Source organism: Salmo trutta, chromosome 4 (assembly GCF_901001165.1).
Source record: "Salmo trutta chromosome 4, fSalTru1.1, whole genome shotgun sequence".
NCBI lineage: Eukaryota > Metazoa > Chordata > Actinopteri > Salmoniformes > Salmonidae > Salmo > Salmo trutta.
In genome coordinates, this window is record NC_042960.1 from 30,908,918 (window position 1) to 30,930,486 (window position 21,569).

Sequence of the window (21,569 nt, forward strand, 5' to 3'; positions counted from 1 at the left end):
AAGCTCATCACTAAGCTAAGGACTCTGGGACTAAACACCTCCCTCTGCAACTGGATCCTGGACTTCCTGACGGATCACCCCCAGGTGGTAAGTGTAGGCAACAACACATCTGCCACGCTGATCCTTAACACTGGGGCCCCTAAGGAGTGTGTGCTTAGTCCCCTCCTGTATTCCCTGTTCACCCATGACTGTGTGGCCAAACACGACTCCAACACCATCATTAAGTTTGCTGACGACACAACAGCCTGATCACCGACAACGATGAGATGGCCTATAAGGAGGAGGTCAGAGAACTGGCAGTGTGGTGCAAGGACAACAACCTCTCCCTCAATGTGAGAAAGACAAAGAATCTGATCGTGGACTACAGGAAAAGGTGGGCCGAACAGGACCCCATTAACATCGACGGGACTGTAGTGGAGTGGGTTGAGAGTTTCAAGTTCCTTGGTGTCCAAATCACCAACAAACTATCATGGTCCAAACATACCAAGACAGTCGTGAAGAGGGCACGACAACACCTTTTCCCCCTCAGGAGACTGAAAAGATTTGGCATGGGCCCCCAGATCCTCAAAAGGTTCTACAGCTGCACCATCGAGAGGATCCTGAACGGTTGCATCACCACCTGGTATGGCAACTGCTCGGCATCTGACCGTAAGGCGCTACAGAGGGTAGTGCGAACTGCCCAGTACATCACCTGGGCCAAGCTTCCTGCCATCCAGGACCTATTTAATAGGCGGTGTCAGAGAAAAGCCCATAAAATTGTCAGACTCCAGGACCCCAAGTTATAGACGGTTTTCTCTGCTACCGCACGGCAAGCGGTACCGGAGCACCAAGTCTAGGACCAAAAGGCTCCTCAACAGCTTCTACCCCCAAGCCATTAGACTGCTGAACAATTCACAAAAATCACCACCCGGACAATTTACATTGACACACCCCCTTGCTCTTGTACACTGCTGCTACTCGCATTTTGTTTGTTACCTTGTGCGAGCAGGGTACACTAAATTAGAAGGGTTGCAGTGAAGGGGTGTAGAGCATCTGTAAAGCCTACAGCGGAGCGAACATGTATAGAAAACACACATAGTTGCCAAAGCTACAAAATGAGATCTAAAAATAACAAGGTAAGATAGTAAAGTGAGAGAGCGGAGTGGAGCCTTTCTCGCTTTCCTTCCACAAATAACTCGACAGAACGGTCTTTGCTCTGCTGACAGTATTAGTTTTGCCGAGGTGATCACCACTAACACGACAGCCACTTACAGCTGCCACTGAGAAACCAGGGAAGACTGAAGTACTAACACTAATTGCTAATTGCCTTGCAGAGATGAAGAGCACACCACCCTGTACTAATTGTTGATTGCCTAGGAGAGGAGAAACCACTCCACCTCCAATACAGCCACTGATTACCAAAACAAGTGTCATGACTGACCACGAGAATCCAAATAGGTTAGATCAGGTTTGCAATGAATAACTTCAATCAGATCCCCATTCACCCGAAGGTAGAAGATCCAGGCCTGTGCTCTCAAAATTCACCAAAGGAATGTGCTTTTTCCCACTGAAACTCTAACACGTTCAAAAGCGAATACTGGAACAATATTTCGAACTTAGAACGTGGGGAATGGTCAGAGGCGATCTATAGAACACTAATGTCATTTTGTTTGTTATTTTGTGATGTCGTTAAAAATGTTATTAAGGAAATACTGTAACTTGGAAAGTACACACACTACATAGCTAAAGTTTCCATACTATGAGTTGAGCATGTAATATGAAAAATGATGAGAGTGTTTCTGTTAAGGAAGGGATGCAATTTGAGAAGCTATAAGAGATAATTGTTTTCCATAACTTTGCACAGTGAGTAATCACCGCCCCAAAGTGAGTTCAGGGAGCGTGCCAGCCGTCCGGAACTGCCCCTTTCGAGCAAAAGGTATAAATGATGGGTTACGAATTAACACTGGAACCAGAAAAACTGTGAAGTGGCAGCTACATGTTTAAAATGGTTTGAACTTTGAATCTCAATCCAAGGTTGAGACGATAAAATCACCTCCCGGACGATCACTGGTACGGCAAATTAGCTGTCCTAAGTAAGGTGGCTTTGAAAGCGAATTTAAGTAGGACCATCCTGTTGCTCTGCTCAAAGCATTGTATTATGCTACTCTTACCACCCCACTGGGGAACCATCGATACGGCTGGCTAGCCTGTCTTCAAATAAGCATCTTCAAGAGCAAATGGAAGAAAAATCAACTATGTAGTTCTGTTCAGGACTACACGACAAGTCACCTGATACCAGACAACTACGAAGAAGGACAACAGCAGAAGAGTTGTTGGAACCATTTCTGACAATCAGAGCCTTACATGCGTACCGCGAAAAGGCCCAACCCCCTTTCCAAGGCTGCCCCTTCACCGAGAGATCCTCGGCGAACCCAGGCATTTCACGAAAATCCATTCTCGATTTCTTGCTCAAAACGGGCGTTGGTTTGTGTGCAAATTATATGGTTATTGTAGGTGAGAGTAGTTTCTGAATGTGGCAACGTTGTGTCTCTGTCCCTATCTCTCCATCTCTTCTTTAACAAGCATCCATGTTGTTGTCATTCCGCTAGGGACCTGTTTTCAGCGTATTACGTCTCCTATCAATAACCGGTGCAGTGTGTGTGTTTGTCCTGTGTTCCCATTTAATTAGCTAGTAAATAAACAATTAAACCAATTTGTGTAGTACTGAATCATAAGTAAGGCTCTGGTTGTTGCAGATGCAAGGAGGTTACGACTGTTCAGAATGGTGATATGATATGAGGTTAAGATTAATAAGTTGACTGTTTATAGATGTGATAGGTAAAGACCTTTTAGAGTTTAATTCGGGAGATGGCAACTCTTTAAAGAACCGCTCTCGTGGTGCCCCAGATCCTAGAGTTAAGTGTTGCATGATTAATTTAATCGGGTAACAATTACACATAGTTAGTTAATTCAATAAATAACAGTCTTCAGATTAATGTTAAAGTCAAGTCACAACACAAGTCACAAATTGCCCTGCCCCTTGATCCTGGTTTATGTGTCAACGATCATCTGCAAGTTATGCACAGTCAGAAGTTCACACACCAAGTAGGCTTCTGGGAAGACAGGCAGCTCTTAAAGTAGATGGCCCTAGCTGGCAAAAAGACTACTAGACAGACAAAGCTAAAGACAAAAAATATACTTATCACTCCTGGAGATATCAGGAGTCCTCTAGCTATAGAATGATGCTAGCTTGCCAACTGTACTGTTGCTATGTGAAATATCATCAGCTAGTTAACTTCATATTAGCTTGTTAACTTGATGTGGGCCTATTTATCATTGTAAATTAAAAACGAATGCTCCAAATGCATTTGTAGGTAACAGCAATGGGAGTGGGTGAAATAATTTTCAGCTCCAGCTGTCAGAAAAGGGAGTAGGTGTACTAGTTAGATGGGGGAGGTTGTGGGATGGAATTATGAAAATATTCTCCAGATTTAGTCCCTAGAGAAAAACACTATGAAGACAGACAGACATAATAGTCAGGGCTGTCTAACTAATAAAATGAAGCCTGTTTATTTGTGATGTCTGTTCTCAGATATGGAGAGCTGTGAAAGCCTGTTTGCAGATGGTTTCGGTCCTAGTGAATGTCCCAAAAGACTGCTGGCACAACCTTGTATGCCATGGGTTGTATGTGTACTTACACTACATGGCCAAAAGTATGTGAACGCCCCTTCAAATTGGTGAATTCGGCTATTTCACCCACCCTTTGCTGACAGGTGTATAAAATCGAGCACACACCTATGCAATCTCCATAGACAAACATTGGCCCGTAATGAATAGCTCAGTGACTTTCAACATGGCACCGTCAGTCTGGTGTAGAAGGACTGTTCTACTCAGTTATATCACCAGCATGGGTGTTCTGTGTGCAAGGAGTTTTTAATATATTTTTTTCTTCTTACATTTTATTTAACTAGGCATGTGAGTTGTGCATTCTTATTTACAATGACAGCCTACCCCGGACGATGCTGAGCCAACTGTGCACCGCCCTATGGGACTCCTAATCACAACTGGATGTGATACAGCCTGGATTTGAACCAGGGTCTGTAGTGACACCTCTTGCACTGAGATGCAGTGCCTTAGACAGCTGCACCACTCGGGAGCCCACCTTTCCAACAAGTCAGTTCATAACATTTCTGCGCTGCTACAGCTGCAGGGTCAACTGTAAGTGCTGTTACTGTGAAGTGGAAACATTTAGGAGCAACACTATTGAAATGATGCTTTAGTAGTAATAATAGTATACTTACTAACATTTACAAACAAGTTAGATTATTTGTACATTTGGAAATTATTTTTGGATTCATTCAATGTTGATTCATTGAAGTGAAGTGTTTAAACTTGTTTTAATTGTTAACTTAAAAACATTATTCAAGATGAACTAGGGTCAATGTTCATTCATCACAGATCACAATTCAGCAATAAAAAGACGCGAAGGGGGATCTGTCTCTAATTTGTCTGCGGTTTCTGTGTTGCTTTCTCAAATGAACATGACATTTTTGTCCAGTTGTGAGTTCTCCAATCGGTTTTATTTGATTGTCACTCTGTCTCAGGATATCAGCCATGTGGATCCATTTTGCAGCTTATCATAATGGCATGCATCACCAATGCAGCCATAGTCCTACAGTATGATGGTGTAACTGGCCTAATGGGCATGTGCAATCAATGTGCCCCTTGTCATTGTACATCTGCAGCAGAAAATAGCTAAACTCACACATCATTTGCATGTTGATGCTAGCTATATGTTCTCATTTAAAATTATACCAGTAGATAATGTATATGAGGCTAACCATAAGACATTTTCAACATGATTTTCTGACATGAAATAGTTTTGTGCAAATCCAACCCTTGTGTTCTAGGTACAGTACCGTACATGAAAACAAGGAGCTGGCAATTTATAGGCTAATTAAAAATATAAAAAAAGGAAAATAATGTGGCATGGGGAGCCTTGTTTATTTTCTGAGAATATTTTAGAATACAGAGACAAAAACAGAAGGTCAATTGCATGGAGGAGGATTGCAGAGATGTTGGTGTTGATTATGGGTAAAGGGAGATTTGCACAACAATGTTTGCAAGTCAATGCCACAATTTCCTTTACCCATTCATGTGTATGTAGGCCTATGTATTTTGCAGGGAGTGAGCTATAATCATCAATTACATGACACCAGTATAATGAAAGAGCCATAAGCTATAATATATGAGAATCATAATGTTAAAATACCATAATCCAATTGGTAGCATATTACATGGGAAAGGCATGCTTAGTGTATCATTTACAATGTTATAATTAGTGTTACTGGTGATTTCTATCCGTTGTTGACTTTGATCATAGTTTTGAGGTTTAGGTTGCTTGATGTTCATAGCTAGCTAGCAGCACAAGCAAACTTGTTTTCTCTTCACCCGCCATCAACACCAACAGTGTTGATGGCGGGTCCTCCTCCATGCCATGAAGCTCATGTATTCTAGCAAAGCAAAATCATATAGATTTGGAAAACCAGACAGCGATGATTGGTTTTAAACTCCATCTTCTTCTTCGATGAGGTTTAATGGCGGTTGGCATCCAATAAATGTTGCATTACCGTCACCTTATAGACTGGAGTACAAGTCCCTTATACTTTGCTTGAAAAAATAAATAAACAAATACCCTACCATCTAACACTACACTCACAAAAAAATAAAAAATAAAATAATAATAAAAAAATAACACCACCCCACTATTTAAATCTATTTAGTCCTACTTCAGGCCAACAACCTGAAAGGATGGGACACCACCACTTAACACACCCAGTAACTCTTCTGACGTCAAGTCTTGCTATAAATGCTAAAAATCCAATCTTACTGAAACATATATCACTTGTTGGTTTATCCCTCTGTACTGGTGCAGACCTACTACTCACACCACTCCTCTCAGGATCCCTCCCCCTCGATCCATCTTCCTCTTCTCTCTTCACTGCCTCAGCATTTGACAAGTTCTGCACTACTCTGACCCTGGAAACCTCATCCTGCCTCTCTCGCACGGGACATTTCTGATTCCCAGTCCCATGGGCACCCCTACAATTAACACATACCACTACTTTCCCCAATGCTATACATTCCTTTGTCTCATGACCTTCTGCACACTTCTCACACCTAGGAACCTCCTGCCACATGCCCATATGCTTAACACCTGTAGCAACGTAATGTATTTGGCACAAAAGCTCGTACAGGATAACTTATATATCCTAACGACACTTTGTCGGGCTAAGACTGAAACCACAAATGGATCAGCCGAAAGGCAAGGGTCCACTTTTCTCAAAAACGTCACTCCTACTGTCACAGACTCATCTTTATCCTGAACCTCGGTGCAAGCCTCGGGCTCCGAGAACTTCACCACACCTACCATCTCCGACACTTCGCCCTCATTCACTTCCATTTCTCCTCCTGTCTTCAGCTCACTCTGCTTACACTCTCTACCGTTCTTCTTTAGCAAACCATCTCCCTTTTTGTGCCATTTTTAACCGACTCAAGCTCACCGTTTCCCTCCCTCTCTCTCTTAGACCTCCTCTGCCTCTCTTTTTCCTTTCATTCCGTATTCCAAGTATACGTCTCCTTATGATAATACTGCACTTCTCCTGACATACATCTTGTTCTTGCCTTCTCAAGGGACGCCATTTAACCGGCTGTCGCAATCTCGTAAAATCAGCACGAACCCCTCGGGACGTAGCTCAACAGTGCATCCCACTTATAAAGCAGCCGCTTCGTCTCTATGTTCTTCTCTGTCAGTAGCTACCGCAACGCTTTTCCACTTTTCCATCGTTCTTCTTGAGCTCACAGCCAGCTCTTGGCTCCATATTTTTTTGGAACTATGTTTCACGAACGGAAGATTTTCAACCAAATATCTACTCCTCACCTGATTGGATAACGGCAGCGGTGGCCACGGGCAATTTTCATAAAATAGAGCAGTGCTGAACTTCTTGTATCGCCCCGCTAGCAGGGTTCGCACCACTCACCTTCCCACAATCCCCTGTGCATTGCTCCTCATGCTCCCGTTGAAAACGAATGTGGGCCGAACTTCATCTGGGGAATTCAGAAGTGGCGGAAACCCCAATGTCTGAGTATGTCATTGTCAAGCTTATAGAATATCGGCTGTACATTGATCCATGAAAGACAGACAATGTGATTATTCACTAACTCCACCTTTGTGTCCATGTTTCAGAAGTCAACAGACCACAACAATTCAGCCTCACTGAAGTTTGTCCAGGACGCAGTCTACACATTCATTTGAGTAGCTTATTGTGAAGGTAGGCCTATGTCACTGTAAATAACATCATCACGCACACCAGCCCTCTCTCTCTCTCTCAAAACAAAAATGCAAATCAGGTCACCATGCATGGTTGTCCAACCCTGATAAAATCCCTACACCACCTAGGTGCAGTAGAGTAGAGTTAGGAATACAATCATGGGTGGCTTGACCGGGCTGTTGATGTACACAGTGGGTAGTAACCCGATAGCAAAATGAGAACACCAAAAGTGTCATGTATGGACCAGAGCCGTGGCGGACACAATGACAATTTAACAACCTACTTATATGTGTTTCACGTGTTTTACAGGACTGAGGAGTCCCGTGCTGTGCAATGCAGACCAAGGACAGAGGCTGAGCGAGCAGCAATATTGTAATATTGACATAAAGTGAGGATGTGGATGAAATTGTATAAGTAAATACCACATCATGGGGTCCATGTTCTGTTCTGGTTATCATTCAACGCCTTTTTCTGATCATGTTTACTGAACCAACTACAATTACAAACCGAGCAAACAATGGAATGGAAAATACATGATTACAATGTACAGGAAGCCCACATGTTCATAATAGTCTACTCCTGCGTACAAGGTCCTATCACACATGTACTGAGGGTTAACCTCTCTAGTACATGTGGGACGAACTCGTCCCACCTACGTAACAGCCACTGAAATCCAGTGGCGCGATTTTTGAATCGTTAGAAATGCTATAACTTCAATTTCTCAAACATATGACTATTTCACAGCTATTTAAAGACAAGAATCTCGTTAATCTAACCCCACTGTCCGATTTCAAAAAGGCTTTACAACAAAAGCAAAACATTAGATTATGTCAGCAGAGTGCCCAGCCAGAAAAAATCTGACACCCATTTTTCAAGCTAGCATATCATGTCACATAAACCCAAACCACAGCTAAATGCAGCACTAACCTTTTATAATCTTCATCAGATGACACACCTAGGACATTGTGTTATACAATACATGCATGTCTGTTCAATCAAGTTCATATTTATATCAAAAACCAGCTTTTTACATTAGCATGTGACGTTCAGAAAAAGCATAACCACCGCAAACTTCCGGTGAATTTACTAACAGTTTGCTAAATTACTCACGATAAACGTTCACAAAAAGCATAACAATTATTTTAAGAATTATAGATACATTACCCCTCTATGCACTCGATATGTCCGATTTTAAAATAGCTTTTCGGATGAAGCACATTTTGCAATAATCTAAGTACATAGCCCGGCATTACAGGGCTAGCTATTTAGATACCCACCCAGGTCAGCATCCACCAAAATCACATTTCCTATAAGAAAGATGTTCTTACCTTGCTTGTTCTTCATCAGAATACACTGCCAGGACTTCTACTTCAATAACAAATGTTGGTTTGGTCCCAAATAATCCATCGTTATATCCAAACAGCGACGTTTTGTTCGTGAGTTCTAGAATGCTTCTTCGCGGTGTCGCGCATGGCGCATTGGCGTGTCAAAAATGTCTAAATATTCCATTACCGTACTTCGAAGCATGTCAACCGCTGTTTAAAACCAATTTTTATGCCATTTATGTCATAGAGAAGTGTTAATATTCCGACCGGGAGTATGCATTGAGCCTAAACAGCCGAATAAAATTTCTCCTCAGAAGCGACTCATGCACGCGCATCATTGAAAGGTCCTCCGAGCATCCACTTACAAAAGGCGATAATATATTTCAACCTGAGGTTCCCTCGTAAACCTTCAGTTATTTCGCGGGCTCTGAGAGCCTATTGGAGCCCTGGGAATTGTCACGTTACAGCTAAGATCCTTACTTTTCAATAAAAAGAGGTAAGACGCACGACTCCTTGTCAGACAGGGTACTTCCTGCTTGAAGCCTTGTCAGGTTTTTGCCTGCCATAGGAGTTCTGTTATACTCACAGACACCATTCAAACAGTTTTAGAAAATTCAGAGTGTTTTCTATCCAAACCTGAACAATAATATGCATATTCTAGCTTCTGAGTTGGTGTAGGAGGCAGTTAAAAATGGGAACATATTTTTTCCAAAATTCTCAATACTGCCCCCTATACCAAAGTTAACCAATGTTACAATGTTGGAGGGGGGCCACATTGACATTTCAATTGTTACGGGGGTCCTCATGAGCACCACTGAAATTAGAGCCATGTCTGCGCTCTAACAAGCCACCACTTCCTCCTCTCTTGACTATAACCTATAATACAGTATACACATGCTGGTACAGGAACACTGGTGTTATTGTTCAGAGAATACAAGCTAACTAGTAACGTTGTACTCCATACACATCAACAGTGTAATATCTGGATGAAGTTTGATAATACTAATAGGCTAGTGGCAAATCCCCCAAAATATTTCGATACCGCTACTTGAGATATTACAAAGCGCAACCATGTTTTTACATATCTCTGTTTCCCTTCTATATGAAATGGATGGTTGTGTACTAATATTTTACTGCAAAAGTGGTTAAATGTATAGATATTGTGACACACCCCCTTAACTCAAACAGTGCAGAACAATGCCCCCTTAACAACTGAAATGTTAATGTGGCCCCCCTCAAACATTGGAAACCCTCAGTAGTCAATGTGTGATACAGTAGGACCCTCAGGCCCGGCGGGAAGCAAAAGTCATTCCACTACCTAAGAATAGTAAAGCCCCCTTTACTGACTCAAAGAGCCGACCAATCAGCATGTTACCAACCCTTAATAAACATTTGGAAAAAAAGATGTTTGACCTGATACAATGCTATTTTACAGTAAACAAATTTACAACACACGTTCAGTTCAGCAGCGTATAGGGAAGGACATTCAACAAGCACAGCACTTACACAAATGACTGATTAGCTGAGAAAAATGTATGATAAAAAGATTGTGGGGGCTGTTTTGTTAGACTTCAGTGCAGCTTTTGACATTATCGATCAGTCTGCTGCTGGAAAAACATATGTGTTCTAAGAGAACACAGAGGGGGTTCTTTAATGCAAGCCTCTCCAACATAATCCAGGTAGAATCAGGTGTTCCCCAGGGCCCCTTACTTTTTTCAACTTCAGTAACAACATGCCAGTGGCTTTGAGTAATGCCAGTGTGTCTATCACATTTCAAGGTGAGACCCAGGTGCAGACAGTATCGAAGTAACAAAAGTTTATTAAATCGAACACAGGTTGGCAAAGGTACAGGACGGCAGAAAGGCTCAGGTCAGGCAGAGGTCGGTAATCCAGAGCAGTGGGGCAAAGGTACAGGACGGCAGACAGGCTCAGGGTCAGGGCAGGCAGAGATCAAAACCAGGAAACCTAGAAAAACAGGAACTATAGACAAAACAGGCACAAGGCGAAAACCGCTGGTAGGTTTCATGAACAAAACGAACTGGCAACAGACAAGCAGAGAACACAGGTATAAATACACAGGGGATAATGGGGAAGATGGGCGACACCTGGAGGAGGTGGAGACAAGCACAAGACAAGTGAAACAGATCAGGGCGTGACAGTGTCTATGTATGCGGATGACTTATACACACTATACACATCAGCTAATACAGCAACTGAAATTACTGCAACACCTAACAAAGGGCTGCAGTTACTTTCAGAATGTGTGGCAAGGAATAAGTTAGTCCTAAATATTAAAAAAACTAAAAGCATTGTATTCGGGACAAATCATTCACTAAACCCTAAACCTCAACTAAAGCCTGTAATGAATCATGTGGAAATTGAGCAAGCTGCTTGGAGTAAACCTGGACTGTAAACTGTAATGGTCAAAACATATTGATACACCAGTAGCTAAGATGGGGAGAAGTCTGTCCATTATAATGCAGCACTATCAACAAGGCAGCTCCCACAGGCCTTAGTTTTGTCGCACCTGGACTACTGTTCAGTATTGTGGTCAGGTGCCACAAAGAGGGACTTGGGAAAATTGCAATTGGCTCAGAACAGGGCAGCAGGGCTGGCCCTTGGATGTACACAGAGAGATAACATTAATAATATGCATGTCAATCTCTCCTGGCTCAAAGTAGAGGCAAGATTGACTTCATCACTACTTGTATTTGTGAGAGGTACTGACATGTTGAATGCACCGAGCTGTCTGTTTGAACTACTGGCACACAGCTCGGACACCCAGGCATACCCCACAAGACATGCCACCAGAGGTCTCTTCACAGTCCCCAAGTCCAGAACAGACTATGGGATGCACACAGTACTACAGAGAGCCATGACTACATGGAACTCTATTCCACATCAAGTAACTCATGCAAGATTAAAATTAGATTTAAAAAACAATAAAAATACACTTTAAGGAACAGTAGAGACTGTGAAGGGACACAAACACAGGCACAGACACATGCATACACACACACTATAACATACGCACTATACACACACGTACACATGCATTTTGTGTTGTAGATATGTGGTATTAGAGTAGTGGCCTGAAGGCACACATTTAATGTGTTGTGAAATCTGTTGTGAACGTATTGTAATGTTTTCAAAATTGTATAACTGCCTTAATTTAGCTGGACCCCAGGAAGAGTAGCTGCTGCCTTGGCAGAAGCTTATGGGGATCCATAATAAATACAAAATACAAATGACTGGCTGGAGAGGTGGGCCACACATGGGTCATATAACCACATTTTTCATTATAGGTTCTGAACCATCAGGTAACGTTTCAATCAACTCTTGATATAACTTGGCAATCAAATTCTTTGCGGTAGCAGATTCTTTCAATATTTTTTCTATGCTTGGTGCCTTACGTTCATCCAAATTCTGTTGGTAACTGAATGCGATTTCCGAGTTTTAGGAACTTCAAGAAATCGATCTTGGATAATCCAAATCTTTCTTGTAGTTGATAGAATGATAATAAACATCCATTATAGTACACATGTTCAAAATTCATGATGCGACGTTGGAACCAGGACTTAAAGGTGATATCAATAACCTGTCCACGCATGAGTTCTAAATATCTCTAACAGTCATCTGCATACAATGAGATCACATGTTGATCACCAATCTCTATGCCCCAGATTGAGCTATGAATTATTGATTCTAGGGGTTCTGTGGCTAAAGAAAATAAATAACCAGACAAAGTGCATCCCTGTCGTGTCCCTCTTGATAACTTCAATGATTCAGAGATCTGTCCATTTGTTCGTAAAGATGCTTTGGGGGGTTTGTATAATAGCTCAATCCAGGAAATACCGGACCAAAAACCGGAAAACCGGACCAAAAACAAACTTTTTTAAGACAGCCACCGAATATGCCCATTCCACTCAGCATGTATTGATACTGCCACTTTTGGAGCGTTCAAGTCCTTGGTATGATGGTCTATACTCTTTCCTGAGTACATCACCAGATTCTCAGGCTCCATCTCATCTCAGCCCCCCGCACATTGACACATTGACTCTGTACCGGTACCCCCTGTATATAGCCCCGCTATTGTTATTTACTGCTGCTCTTTAATTATTTGTTATTCTTATCTCTTACTTTTTTAAAGGATTTTCTTAACTGCATTGTTGGTTAAGGGCCTTTAACTAAGCATTTCACTGTTGTAACTAAGGTCTACACCTGTTGTATTCGACGCATGTGACAAATACAATTTTATTTGAGTGTGCTTCATTCTATGGCTAGAGGACTCCTGAAGTAAAATTGTAAAATTGTTGTATTTATCTGTTGTCTAGTACTTTCTTTTTGCTAGACAGGGCCATCTACTTTAAGTGCTGCCTGTCTTCCCAGTAGCCTATTTGGTTTGTGAAATGCTGACTGCTATTAACTTGCAGATGATTGTTCACACATCAACCAGAATTAAGGGGCAGGGCAGTTTGTGATTGTTGTTGTTTTGGTAATCAGTGGCTGTATTGGAGGGGGAGTGGTTTCTCTTCTCCTAGGCAATTAGTACTGGGAGGTGTGCTCTTCACCTTTGCAAGGCAATTAGCAATTAGTGTTAGTACTTCAGTCTCCCCGGTTTTCTCAGTGGCAGCTGTAAGTAGCGGTCTCGTGGCAAAAATAAAACCGTTGCCGAAACAAAGACGGTTCCACCGAGTTCTTCTATAGAGTTATTTGAGGAAGGAAAGAGAAGAAGGCTCCACACCATTCTCTCGCTTAACCTGTCTGGGATAGGGGGCAGTATTTTCACGGCCGGATAAAAAACGTACCCGATTTTAACTGGTTACTAAAAACCTGAGAAAATTACAAGCAGGAAGTTGCCTGTCTGACAATTTGTAGTCCTTCTGTTGCATCTCTATCAAAATTACAGTATCTGTGCTGTTACGTGACACTTTCTAAGGCTTCCATTGGCTCTCTAAAGCCTTCAGAAACCAGATTGACGCGTCTCCTGTCTCCGGGCAGATAACAGGAGCAGAGTTTGTCAGTGGACTGCCTGGTGACAGAGAGACTGGAGATGCACGTTCACAAGACCTCGCCATTTTTTTCTTTCCCTCTTTGAATGAATACAACGTTGTCCGGTTGGAATATTATCGCTATTTTGCATGAAAAATAGCATAACAATTGATTTTAAACAGCGTTTGACATGCTTCTAAGTATGGTAAAGGAACATTTAGAATTTGTTTGTCACGAAATGCGCTCGCGCGTTACCCTTTGGATAGTGACCTGAACGCACAAACAAAACGGAGGTATTTGGATATAACTATGGATTATGTGGAACCAAAACAACATTTGTTGTTGAAGTAGAAGTCCTGGGAGTGCATTCTGACAAAGAACAGCAAAGGTAATCCAATTTTTCGAATAGTAATTCTGAGTTTAGGTTGCCCCGACGTTGGTGGGTGTCAAATTAGCTAGCCGTGATGGCTGAGCTATGTACTCAGAATATTGCAAAATGTGCTTTCGCCGACAAGCTATTTTAAAATCGAACATAGCGACTGCATAAAGGAGTTCTGTATCTGTAATTCTTAAAATAATTGTTATGTATTTTGTCAACGTTTATCATGAGTAATTTAGTAAATTCACCGGAAGTTTTCGGTGGGTATGCTAGTTCTGAACATCACATGCTAATGTAAAAAGCTGTTTTTTGATACAAATATGAACTTGATTGAACAAAACATGCATGTATTGTATAACATAATGTCCTAGGAGTGTCATCTGATGAAGATCATCAAAGGTTAGTGCTTCATTTAGCTGTGGTTTGGGTTTTTGTGACATATATGCTTGCTTGAAAAATGGCTGTGTGATTATTTTTGGCTGGGTACTCTCCTGACATAATCTAATGTTTTGCTTTCGCTGTCAAGCCTTTTTGAAATCGGACAATGTGGTTAGATTAACGAGAGTCTTATCTTTCAAATGGTGTAAAATAGTCGTATGTTTGAGAAATTTAAGTTATAGCATTTTTGAGGTATTTGTATTTGCGGCACTGGCTGTTGGTTGAATAGAGTGGGACGCTAACGTCCCACCTAGCCCATAGAGGTTAAGTATCTTACCTAATTATTTTTAGATCTCATTTTGCTCTTTTGTAACTTTGGCAACTATGTGTATGTTTTCTATACCTGTTCGCTCCTCTCCCTGTAGGCTTTACAGACGCTCCCCATCCCTTGGCTGCAACCATCCTAATTGAGTATACCCTGCGCGCACATACCCATGTGAAATTCCTGGTCTCTGGCAGCTGTGAACTGCCGATCTGTGGTAAAGAACGCAGAGTTCATCTCAGCCTATGCTGCCCTTCACTCCCTTGACTTTTTGGCCCTGACTGAGACATGGATCACCCCAGAGTACACTGCTACTCCAGCTGCTCCCTCTTCATCTGACTCTGAGCGAAGATGTCAGGTGCTGAAATCTTTGATCCGACTTTCATGGGCTCTAACAGCTGCCAAGCCACATTACCTGTCCATGGTGCTGATATGTCTATGCATCCTTGGGGACACACTTTGTGATGGCATTTGTGTACCTTCGGTTTATCCCAATGAAGTTGCAACACTCATGGCACTGATGGCCAAACATTTGTTGTAGGAAAGGTATGCAGCTCGCTTGAGCACACACACGCTTGCATGAACGCCATAAATTGTTAGCACCCCTATGCATCGACCAAGCTACCCCTTAGCTCCTCCAGTGAAAACCTCCTAGCACCGCCACTGAGTCTAGTATACCAGCATGACATTATTTTGGCCATAAAATATTAAACTAATGACTTATAACACATTTCCACTCACCCATACAACCTCTTCCTCCCCACTCCTCTCTTCCCGCACCCTCTTCCTCATTAATGAGTAGAATATGTTTGGCAACAGTCTTTCCCACTGAGAACCATTATCTCTGCCATGGCTTTGAAGTTCTTTCTCCTCTTTCTTTGCTTCCTGTTTTTTAATTATCAGCCCTTTCTGACTCGCCCTCAGCTAAACTGATCTGAAAATAACAACCGCTCTGGTCTTTATTGCATCAGATTGTTGCTGAAGTGAAATATGTTAATGTATGAAGTAAGAAAAATGAAAGGTTTCTCTGAGGAAAATCGATGTTCAACTCTTTTGCTGGTGGGAGTAATCCATAACGTAGTAATAGCACTGGGGTGCCTGTTTGGTAAATGGTGCAATAAGGACTGATGGAATGAACTCCTGATTGGCCTGGCCGAGGTGAAGGCCGATGTATAAATACGACACATTCATCTGTAACTGCCAGCCAGCCTGACAAATGAACGGCTGCTTTATGACATTACAAAAACAATGTTTAGTTTTAGCATGCATTGCTCAATATATTAAAGACCCTTTCCAGGAAGGGGACATCAAATTCTCACATTTACAAAGTGATTGATAAGGATGTCAAGCCATAAAACGATTTTAAAAGTTGTAAATGTTTTTAATGAACAAAACTCAAGTCTCTTTATCTCTGTCTCTGTGAATACATGTAGACACAGGGTCATCAGTTTGATTGCATCTGCTTCATGGAGAAACAATTTTTCTATGGTTAAACACAGTGTTTGAAAAAGACTTCAACATAGCAACATGTAGGACTACTGTCACCATTACAGAACAATTTAATTTGGTTAGTGCTGTCGCTGGTCTCTGCCAATTTGTAACACTACACAGAGACATCTCAGTCTAAACCATTAGACAAACACATACAGTACATCTGCAGTATGTCTCCAGTAGGTCATGTCTTTTCTGTATCATGGGAGTCTATAAGAATATATGTTTGAAATAACTAAATACAGAGGCAAGAATAAGTATGTGAAGCCTTTGGAATAGCCTGGATTTCTGCATAAATTGGTCATCAAATTTGATCTGATCTAAGTCACAACAATAGACAAACATAGTGTGCTTAAACTAATAACACAAAAATTGTTGTATTCAATATAGACAATAAAAATACATAATTTAAAAATGTACATTTAGGTTGGAAAAAGTATGTAAACCCCTAGGCTAATGACTTCTCCAAAAGCTAATTGGAGTCAGGAGTCAGCTAACTTGGAGTCCAGTCAATGAGAAGAGATTGGAGATGTTGGTTAGAGCTGCCTTGCCCTATAAAAAACACTCACAAAATTTGAGTTTGCTATTCACAAGAAGCATTGCCTGATGTGAACCATGCCTCGAACAAAAGAGATCTCAGAAGACCTAAGATTAAGAATTGTTGACTTGTTTAAAGCTGGAAAGGGTCACAAAAGTATCTCTAAAAGCCTTGATGTTCATCAGTCCAAGAGCACAGCGCAGAATGCTCAATAAGGTTAAGAAGAATCCTAGAGTGTCAGCTAAAGACTTACAGAAATCTCTGGAACATGCTAATGTCTCTGTTGACGAGTCTATGATACGTAAAACATTAAACAAAAATGGTGTTCATGGGAGGGCACCACGGAAGAATCCACTGCTGTCCAAAAAAAACATTGATGCACGTCTAAAGTTTGCAAATATGCACCTGGATGTTCCACAGCGCTACTGGCAAAATATTCTGTGGACAGATGAAACTACAGTTGAGTTGCTTGGGAAGGAACACAACACTATGTGTGGAGAAAAAAAGCCACAGCACACCAACATCAAAACTTCATCCCAACTGTAATGTATGGTGGAGGGAACATCATGGTTTGGGGCTGCTTTGCTGCCCCAGGGCCTGGACAGCTTGCTGTCATCGAAGGAAAAATGAAATCCCAAGTTTATCAAGACATTTTGCAGGAGAATGTTAGGCTATCTGTCCGCCAATTGAAGCTCAACAAAAGTTGGGTGATGCAACAGGACAACGACCCAAAACACAGAAGTAAATCAACAACAGAATGGCTTCAACAGAAGAAAATGCATTCTGGAGTGGCACAGTCAGAGTCCTGACCTCAACCTGATTGAGATGCTGTGGCATGACCTCAAGAGAGCAGTTCACACCAGTTTATTTACACCCCGCTGCATGCTAGTCTTTGTGTGGGATTGTTTGTATGTGTTCTACGTTAGGGGTGCGTGTCTGCACCACGGGGTTTTTGTTTTATTCGGTAGTGTTACCGTTTTTGTTAGACCTTGTTTAGGAGTCGAGGTTTCTCCTCCATGTGTGAAGTTAGTTTCCCTGTGTGTGGCGACTTCGTTTTGTGCGTATTTTTCCCTCATGTTGTATTTGAGTTCGGGACTACAATATTAAACGTTTTGTGCCACTGGAACTTCCTTGCTCTCCTGCTCCTGATTCCTGCATCCCCCTCCCACTAGGAGGCATTGTAACAAGATCACATTTTATGACCAATTCATGCAGAAATCCAGGTATTTCCAAAGGGTTCACATACTTTTTCTTTCCACTGTATGTTTCATGATGTGAAGCTGCTTAGGGAATATATGAGTGATGAGGTCTGGCGCTGTCACCTACAGAGTACTTTGTCACCCTTCCCTTCTGTTCTCTCTCACAGTCACATACATTCCCTCTGACCCACTGCTAGCACGCTGTCTTTCTGGCGTCCTCCCCTCTCTTTCCCTGGCAAAGGGACAGTAATTTTTGTTGTGTCTGTCTGTCTGTCTGTCTGTCTCGCTCTCTCTCTCTCTCTCTCTCTCTCTCTCACTCTCTCCCAACTGTTTGCTCTGCCTTGTGTTTTATCGTGGCTCCTCTTTCCCAGCATTGAGTGCCACTACCCAACACCACTACACAGCCTCTCCGGTTCCTCTCATCCCTACAGAGACAGATAAAATTTGTCCAGCTGGGGAGAGTTTAGACTGGCCCTGAATCAGCCAACATCTCCTGGACTCATTATAACAGAGAAGTGTTCCTGGCAACAATTTGCATGCTGCTTTATCTGCACCATGTAGAGAGATACTCTACGACTGTAGTGGCTGCTACTTTAGATGTAAGTACTCACACGCACGTGTCACTCGCAGGCATGCTGCACACACACACACACACACACACACACACACACACACACACACACACACACACACACACACACACTCAACAACATACACAAACACACAGTGGCGACCCGTCATTTAGGGCAATTAAATAAGGCCTATTTTGCATGTAATTCTGGCATTAATTCCTGTCACATATCAGTTTAGCAAAAAATGTAAAAAAATAAATGATTCCTTGAATTAATAAAGCAGCATGCAAAATTGGTCTATTTCTTTGAGTAAGGCAGCTCCAAAATGCAGCTGTTTCAGTGTTTTAGCTCAGTGCTTTCTGTGGTGGAGGGGCAGCCAGCGAAAGCACAGAGCGTAGGCATTGTTAATCTTCTCTATTGCGCCGTGATTGACTCTGTTCTGTCACTCATGGGGACACTACTTTGCCGCAGAATCTACGACAGAGCTAGGTCTACCTGTCACGTCCTGACCAGTATAAGGGGTTATTTGTTATTGTAGTTGGGTCAGGACGTGGCAGGGGTGTGTTTGTTTTGTGTTGTCGGGGTTTTTGGGTAGTGTTCTATGTTTTGTATTTCTATGTTCTATTTTCTAGTTATTCTATTTCTATGTTTAGTTTATTGTTTTGACCTTCAATTGGAGGCAGCTGTTCCTCGTTGCCTCTAATTGAAGGTCCTATTTAGTAGGGGTGTTGTTCATGGGTTTTTTGTGGGTAGTTGTTTCTTGTTTAGCTGTGTGCCTGACAGGACTGTTTTCGTCGTTCTTTCTGTTCAGTGTTCATTTATTTAATAAAGAAGAAAATGAGCATACACATTCCCGCTGCATTTTGGTCCAATCACTACGACGGCCGTGACACTACCATAGATTTACAGCCCATCCAAGAAGGCTCAAGGTCATTGGCCATAGATAAAATGACTTCAAATCACGTTATATCTCCCGTAGCTTTGATTGGACTGATCATGTCAACATCATATATTCATATTCTTAGCTAGCAAGCTAGCTAGCTAGTTAAGCAGTCATCATCAGGAATCACGTCGGCAATCTACTGGCAAATCCTTTTCAATCCTTGTCATATGAAGTTAAACTAGAGATAAAACGTCTTGGTACTCAATCGCCATTGGACATGAAGATTTACACAAGTCAGAAATCGCAAATTCAACAATGAGTGGTTTGGAAGGAATCAGTGGCTAACCGTGAGTGTCGCCAAGCAATCCCTATGTTGCTTCGCCTGCCTGCTATTTGGTGGAGAGGGTGTGTGGTCAATCTGGGTTTAAGGATTTGAAAACATCTGTCTGTAAGGGTCTCAAAACATGAGAATCGTGCTGTTAAACTCGGATTACTGGGAAAATCAAACACGGTGGCTTAGCTAGACATGGCAAATAGACGAGCCATTGACCATCACAACCAAAAGATGGAGAAGAATAGGCATGTTCTTGCCAGAATTATACCATGCATTAAGTTGTGTGGCTGAACGAATAGCTAGGCATATAAACTATGTCCGTCTCAGCTCGCTCATGTCTTCATGGAAATTACAGCTTGCCTCTTATCCTCTCATCGTTCCCTTATGCCATAGTTTGTAGGCTGCATCTCCGTTGTTATATTGCTCATATAGGTCTCTCATTAGTATCTTATTCATAATTTCAGGCAATGTTAGAATGATTCATTTCACTGTTTTGCTTACTCTGTGTTTTTATAATTAGCGTTTGTGCTTTTCTCCACGAAGAGGGTATACTATATAATGTTGTTGGGTCTGTAAGCATGTTTGTCAGTGACAGTCTCTTCCCATTCAAATATTTTTGTTCAACGAAAAGTTCAGTAATATGCCCATGTCATTTTAGTTCACATTGCAATAGTTGTTTGCGCCAAAAAAAAGCTGTTTGTGCGTCGATATATTGTCTATAAAAGTGAATCCTTGTGATTGTATTTTCCTTCCTTTTTAGACCACATAATAAAATACTTCTAATGGTAGGCTAATCGCTGAGTCTCTCTCTCTCTCTCTCTCTCTCTCTCTCTCTCTCTCTCTCTCTCTCTCTCTCTCTCTCTCTCTCTCTCTCTCTCTCTCTCTCTCTCTCTCTCTCTCTCTCTCTCTCTCTCTCTCTCTCTCTGATGACTTAAAGAAAAGTAAAGTTAAGGCCTCAACATCTTGCAGAATTTATCTGAACTAACATCTATCTGAATTTCTGCCGCTGTCCATTTGAAAAGAGCTGAACGAATACGCCTACCTCGTCACAGCGCATTTGCTTGCACTTGCTTATACTTAGAGCTACATGTTTAATGACATAAGAACAAATATTATGAATTTACTGAACATAAAATGGAATAATTTTTGTGTATGATTCAAAAGTCAACACTCATCATGTCAGCATTCATTATTGTTGAAGGACAATGCGGTGCTTATCGAGTTACAGAAATCCACAAGGAGTCCGTAAAAAAAATATAATATATTAATATTTAAGCAAGTCAGCCATATCAGCTATGGTTTGTAAATGAAGCTGAAAGAACTGTTTCGCTGCCAGACAAGGCTCCGCTGATAGCCAGCTGTAGCAGTGGCAAGGATTCACTCCATGGTGCTGATAGGAAAGTTCTGCTGTCGGGACATCTTTATGTCGGCCCTAACAGTTTGTGGGCACCGTTAGAGTGCATTTAATGTATTGTTTAGCGTTGTGTTGTGGCTTCGCTGGCATGCATAAAAAGGAATGGTTGAGTTTTAGATGTACATGCTAAAATCGCCAATGCTAACACAACAAGAGTATGGTTGTTTTTCTATTAGAATGATGGTAGTGTGGGAGGATGGGGGCAAATGTTCAAACATTATGCCTTTATTGTGATTCTGATTGACTATACAGTTTGAGTGATAAACTGTAAAAAATGTAAATGGTGCAGTATGGGTGGACAGATGGAAGTGTGATGCCATTATTTCCAAGGACAGTTCCCATTATCTCTCTCTGATTCTGTTAGGGGAAGAAAGGCAGATACTGAGGCAAAATGAAGAGTATCCCCAGTGCAGGGGAGAGATATCTCCCTCT

The 21,569-nt window shown here is 41.8% G+C and overlaps 1 protein-coding gene and 1 long non-coding RNA gene across 3 annotated transcripts in view; one reads left to right on the forward strand and one right to left on the reverse strand.

The window, feature by feature from the left end:
- Window positions 1-21,569, reverse strand: part of LOC115192219 (KN motif and ankyrin repeat domain-containing protein 4) — a 94,968-nt gene that overhangs the window by 45,025 nt on the left and 28,374 nt on the right. The window lies entirely within an intron of this gene.
- Window positions 7,113-7,825, forward strand: LOC115192220 (uncharacterized). Its single transcript, XR_003877898.1, has 2 exons — window positions 7,113-7,310; window positions 7,620-7,825. It is a non-coding gene; the product is annotated as an uncharacterized LOC115192220 (long non-coding RNA).